The sequence below is a fragment of the Oryctolagus cuniculus genome, chromosome 2 (genome assembly GCF_964237555.1).
Source record: "Oryctolagus cuniculus chromosome 2, mOryCun1.1, whole genome shotgun sequence".
Lineage (NCBI taxonomy): Eukaryota > Metazoa > Chordata > Mammalia > Lagomorpha > Leporidae > Oryctolagus > Oryctolagus cuniculus.
The window spans coordinates 123,533,440-123,539,926 of NC_091433.1; the positions used below are offsets into that span (position 1 = coordinate 123,533,440).

Here is a 6,487-nt window from a genome sequence, read left to right on the forward strand (position 1 = left end):
AACAAATTTGCAAGGAACTTGAAAGGGTTTTTCTCAAAAAACAGTCCTGTCTTAGGGAATTATGTAGTCACATTTGTTTGCTTTTCTAGATAGCCCTTTCATCAGAATTTCTAAATCTTCATTGAGAAAGCAGCTAACGTTTCCTGGCAAGAGAGATAGCCCAAATTCGCCAAAGAAGGAAACGATAAAGAATTCTCCTCTGCTTCTCCCACATTCCTTGCAGATACTTTTCAGATGAGTCACACAGGAGAACCGAAAGTTGATATTATGTTTCTTCAGAGAACAGAACTGGTCTAGTTTAACATTAAACATTGAGGAAAGTAAATGGCCTGTCCCAGAGAAAGGAACAATGATGCTGGCCAGCGCTGTCCAGGGGAAAATGAGCAGGGGGAACCCAAGCCAGAGATGGAGAGCAGAGAAGAAAGGGAAATATGAGAGGTAGGTATTGACATCATGCTCTTCTGAGATGTGGGTTAGAGTTTAATTTTACTAAGTCTTTGCACATAAACTACCTCTTCAAGATAAAGGTTCTTATTTAATAAGAAAATCCAGAACTCACAATTCCATCTTCCAAGAGAGCCAAGCAAGGGACCACTCAAGTAGTCTCCTAATGGGACAGCTTCATAGTTCCTGCATTCTGATTATGCTCAGGGAGAAACAGGGGGGATGAGAAGTAGGTGATAGAGAAATATCATATTTGCCAACTGCAGAGCAGAAAAATATTCTGTAGATATTGGAAAGAATATGAAAGAACATAGCATTTGCTCTATTCCAGGATTCCTGCAATCCACTCCAGGCTCTTCCTGCCAACTATAATCATCATATGTGCACCTGTCCTTGCAAGGAGAGTCAGGTCTCTCAAGCAGGCGCTCAATTCTGTGACCATTCAGGAGTCAACTTGACTTTGGACATCTGCTGTTTCATTCATTCAGGTAATAACTATGAAATAGGTTATACATCACACTCTGCATTAAATGGTAAAGCATCTCTGCCCTCGTAGAATAGAAACAGATTTGAAAAGAAAGTCTGACAAGAAACAATAAGGAGGAACTAAAATGGAGACAGGCAGGCTAGTTGCAACACAGAACAGGGAACATGACACAGTCTAGAAAGAAGGGAGAGGAGAGAAAGAAATTTCAGGAAAGGCATCTTGTAACGTGTAATGTTTCAGCAAACTGAAGTCAAGTAAAGTTGCTTAGGGATAATAACATGATGTTTCAGGAGTGAAAGTAATGCCCTCGTGAAAGTCAGGACAAATGTTGCACAAGAAGTGATGGTATGTTACCATGGGGTGAAATGTGAGAGAAGCAGGAGCCAGGGGTGAATCTGGAGAAGGAGGATGAAAAATATGACCGTCATGCAAAACAAGTGAGGAATCATCAAATAATTTTAGCAGAAGTCTGGCATGGTAAGATTTCTGTATCAGGAAGATCTCTCTAGCAACAATGAAGAATATAGATTGGAGCAGGACATGGGGGAAGCAGAGAGATCAAATAGCAGGCTATTACACTAGTTTGTGAGGAAATGATGAGGACCTGAATTAGTTGTATATGAGAAAATTTCAAGTATATGGGTTTAATGAAATTTTAAAAATTTAGCAGGTGGAGTTAAGCAGTGGTTATGATGTGGTTGGGGATGCCTGAACCCCATATTTGAGTTCCAGCTCTGTTTTCCCTTATATCTTCCTGTTAATGTGCAGCCTGGGAGAGAGTAGTGATGGCTCAAGCAGTAGGGTCCCTGCCACCAAGTGTGAGACCTGAACTGAGTTCCCAGATCCCGGGTTTGGCCTGCCCCAGTCCTGGCTGTTTTGGGCAATTGGAGAGTCAATCAACGGATGGACGAGCTGGCTCCCTGTCTCTCTGCCTTTCTAAATAGATGATAGATAGATCGATAGATCGATAGATCGATAGATCGATAGATAGATAGATCAATAGATAGATAGATAGATAAAAGGAAATTTAAGAGGTGAAATCTTTAGATCTTAGGTGGTTAGATGGAATTTGTGATGGTACATTAACCAATTTGATGGAATATTATTTTGTAACAAAAGGAAATGCACCATAAAGCCCTGAAATGACATGGGAAACTTAAGTGAAGTAAAAGGATCTAATCTACAAAGACCGAATATGACCATTTCATTACAAATACATGTGTTCTAAAAGAGGCAACAAATAAGAAGACTGTGAGCATATCAGTGGTTGCTGGGAGTTTGGGTTAGGGATGAGGAAGAAGAGATGGACAAAATAGAGCACAGGGATTTTTAGGATAGTGAAACTATTTTGTATGGTACTGTAGAGATGGATAATGTTACACTTTTCTCAAAATCCACAGATGATATTTGATGGACTTCAGTTAATAATAATATTTCAGTATTGGCTCACCAATTGTAAAAAAATATATCACAGTAACGCAACAAGTTGATAAAATATGAAACTGTGAGGGGTGGGCAGAGTGTGAGGGGATAAATGGGAGCTTTGCACTTCCTTCTAATATATCTGTAAATGTAAAACTGTTATAAAAATAAACCGTATTAATTTAAGTAAATATATTTCCCCTGCATCTGCTTGTAATTTACCAGTATAAATAACAGTGCAGAGTAGCCTGAGCTTAACCCTTACGTGACCTGTTCTTTTAACTCTATCTAGGTATGGACAGATTTGGAATGTGATAACTACAGGTCACCTGAAACTTTGCTTGAGTTCTGGAAATCTTCAAGTATTAGAGTCAGTAAATCCTCCTGGTGATTATTTATTGTTAAGTCAGAAGTTTACTGTATTGTGACAGCTATGTCCATATAACTCTAGAAACCAGTCATTGTTTCTTCCATACACATTTCATGTTTTCTGTTTTGTGCATTAAGATTGCCAAGATGAAAGCAGAGACAATTGATTTAGTGTGGGATTTCTAATTTTTCCCATCACTGGTTTGGCAGTGGGCTCTGAAACAGAGCAACCTCCTAGAATCCGGAAAGGGAAATTAATCTATAAAAATTCAATTAACCTGTACAAAGCTCATTGAGTCCTCATGGAACTTAATCAGAGTTTTCTTAACTTATTAGCTGCTTCACCTATTTTGGATCTTGTAGCCTGTGACGATGGCACTAAACAATCAGAATTATGCTGACAGGCTAAACAAATTAATAGGGTAAATCCAAGAATTGGATCATTCCATCACTTGTTAAAGACATCCGAATAAATCTTACCTGTGAGTTCCAAAGACCAGGTTCCGTGAATTGGTGGACCGTGAGGACAAGTTATGATACCCTGACTGATGCAGGAATCCACAAAATGGGTGGACTGCCTACTTCACTCTCGATTTGCTGTATAAACTTGAGGGGACTCTAGCTTGGGGATCCCTTATATTCAAGCTTATCTCAGATGAAGAATTCTCTGAATTGTTCTAAGCTCCAAACCATGACGTGAATATCAATTGAATTATTCTAAGCTCCAATTGTAACTAAGTTGTCAAATAAGTTTTCTTTTTCAAATGCAGATAATCTCCATTGAGGTACGGGCATTGTGGTGCAGCAGGTTAAGTCACTACATGGGACACCTGCTTCCTCTATCGGAGTGCCTAAGATGGAGTCCCAGCTCTGCTTCTGATGCAGCTTACTGCTAATGTGCCTGGGAAGAAGAAGATAACGTCTTCAGTACTTGTGTTCCTGCAACCCACCTGAGAGTCCCCACTGGAATTTCTGGCTCTTGACTTTGACGTTGCCCAGCCCTAGCTATTGCAGACATTTGGGGAGTGAACCAGCAGAGGGAGGATATTTCTCCTCCTTTCCCTTTCTCCATCTGCTTCTCCTTCTTTGGCTGTAATTCTTTCAGATAATTAAAAATAAATAAATTATCAAATAAATATTTTGCTGTACACTTCACAATATTATGTTTTTTTTTTTTTAATTTTTTAAAAAATTTTAGCTCCAGCTGGCGCCGCGGCTCACTAGGCTAATCCTCTGCCTGCGGCGCTGACACCCTGGGTTCTAGTCCTGGTTGGAGCGCCAGATTCTGTCCCGGTTGTTCCTCTTCCAGTCCAGCTCTCTGCTGTGGCCCGGGAGTGCAGTGGAGGATGGCCCAGGTCCTTGGGCCATGCACCCACATGGAAGACCAGGAGGAAGCACCTGGCTCCTGGCTTCAGATTGGCGCAACACGCTGGCCGCAACGTGCCAGCCATAGCGGCCACTTTGGGGGTGAACCAGTGGAAAAAGGAAGACCTTTCTCTCTGTCTCTCTCACTGTCTAACTCTGCCTGTCAAAAAAAATTTTTTTTTAGCTCCTGCATTTAAGGGAAAACATGTGGTATTTATCTTTCTATGTCCAGTTTATTTCATTCAACATAATGTCCTCCAATTGCAACCACTTTGATGCAGATGAGAGAATTTCACTGTACAGCTGGATAATACTCCATTGTACACATATACCACATTTATTTAGCTGTTTTTTCTTATGATGGACACATTGGTGGATTCCATATTTAGACTGTTATGAACAGTGCTGCTGCAAACATGATGGTGCAGCTATCTCTTTGATATACTGTGTTCAAGTCTTTTGGGTATACACCCAGCAGTGAGACTTCTGGATCATATGCCAAGCTTGTTTCTAGTTTTTTTGGCGTTTTGTTTGTTTTTGCTATTTAATGTTTTTAAATTTTTAATTCATTTTTAACAGATTCATTATAGTTCCTAGATGCAGTTCTAATAATATGGTGATTTTCCCTTGTTCCCTCCCTCTCTTTATTTTTTTTAAGTTTTTGAGATAACATATTTTAAAATTATATTGCAATAAAAGGGTTTAAGGAGATATTCTCCATTGAGAGAGCTGGATAGACCCAGGGACTGTTATTTTAGATAACTTAGTCATGGATTTTACGTTCAGTGTTCTCTCATTCAAAACATGCTTAACCTCAAACTATGCACTAGGTACGGATCTATGGGGAGAATATTTGAGGGAAAAGATCAGTTCAGTTCTGAATGTTTGGGACTTGCAATGACTGTTGGTTATCCAAATGGATATGTCCATCTGGCAGATGGTACTGACGTTCTGGAAAGTTTTGAGTTGAGAATAGATTTTGGGGACATTAGCATCTAAGAGGGAATGGAGAGCAGTGGGCAAAGGAGAGAGCTTGGGGAATGCTGAAGCTGGGAAGGCAATCCAAGGAATAGCAGGAAGAAAACTCGAAGGAAGGCTGAGATGGAACAGTCAGGAGGAAGCGTCCACGAGGGACGTTCAAGAAGCCACATTTTCAGGAACGATACTGAAATGCTGAAGTGACAGTAAGACTGAAAGTGACAGACAGATTTTAGGAGGAATGTCACCATGAGTAACCTTTGGAGAAGCAGTTTCATGAATTTCTTGGAGCTGAAAACATATCACAGAGATTTGGAGACCAAAGAGAGATAAATGAATACTATTTCCAGTTACTTGTTTCCCATCAATGCAGACACTCTGTTTCAGTATTTGACTTTAAGGGGGAAAAAAAAAGGACAAGAAAAAGGAGTGACTGTATATCTGTGAAAAAGGTTCAAGTAGTGAGTAAATAAAAGACAGAAGATAAATAGATGATGAGTGATACATTGGATGGGGGAGAGAGAGAGAGAATGGAGGCTGGGAGATGGGATGCCTTTTTAGTAGACCCAGTCTGCATAGTTGTCTGATTTTCCTCAGTAGTCTCAGGAGAGATGTAGCCAAACTAAATGATTATATTAAACTGAAGCTTACTTGGAGAGTAGGTGACTGAGCTTTGAAGACAAAAGAGAAAGAACAATGACAACAAACCATGAGGTCTGACTGAGGATACGAAAAAGGAAAGCTAAGCAGGGAATCGAGAATTTTTGAGCACGACAGGTCTTGCTATGGTCACAGCATTGGCCTTTTGGGAATTTGCTTCACAATTTTTGATGTTGCCAGAGGTGAGCTACCAAGGAGAAACCAGACTTAAGATTTCAGAATTGAAATATTTCTAAGTGATGACAAGGTCCAGGGTGGACATGGTGGTGGTAGTAGACATGTTTCTGACTTTATCATTCAACTTTCAGATTCATTAAGTTCTATAAGCCCAAGATCTTTGTCTGCTTACTTATAACAGTAACTTCAGGGCTAGCTCAGTGCCTGGAACACTCAGCTGTACATCCAAGGAATAAGTGAATGGACAGATGAGAACTGTATAAAAATGAAAAAGCTGCAATAAGAGAAAAAAGTAGGCATGCTTGATAAGAAAAAGTCACAGCTCATATTCAACTCCACTTTCCCAGCAGAAATGTTCTTTCATGACTTTAAAACTCTTTAATTCTTTCCTGATGCATTATGTATGTGGACAGAAACTCTTTGAAAAGTTTGAAAAGTTGAAAGTGTTATATAAATTAAAGGGGATTAATAGAAAGAGCACTGTGATTCAGGAAGTCAAATAATTCACCGTTTGCCTTTCTATGTCTAGATACAGATGATGATCACTTGTCAGCCACGTGGAGTGCATTTTAAAGTTGGAAATGT

General features: G+C 39.7%; 1 long non-coding RNA gene across 1 annotated transcript; it reads left to right on the forward strand.

The window, feature by feature from the left end:
* The first annotated feature begins 283 nt into the window (after positions 1–283).
* On the forward strand, positions 284–3,871 carry LOC127490303 (uncharacterized). Its single transcript, XR_007918199.2, has 3 exons — positions 284–438; positions 776–932; positions 3,493–3,871. It is a non-coding gene; the product is annotated as an uncharacterized lncRNA (long non-coding RNA).
* Positions 3,872–6,487: the final 2,616 nt, after the last annotated feature.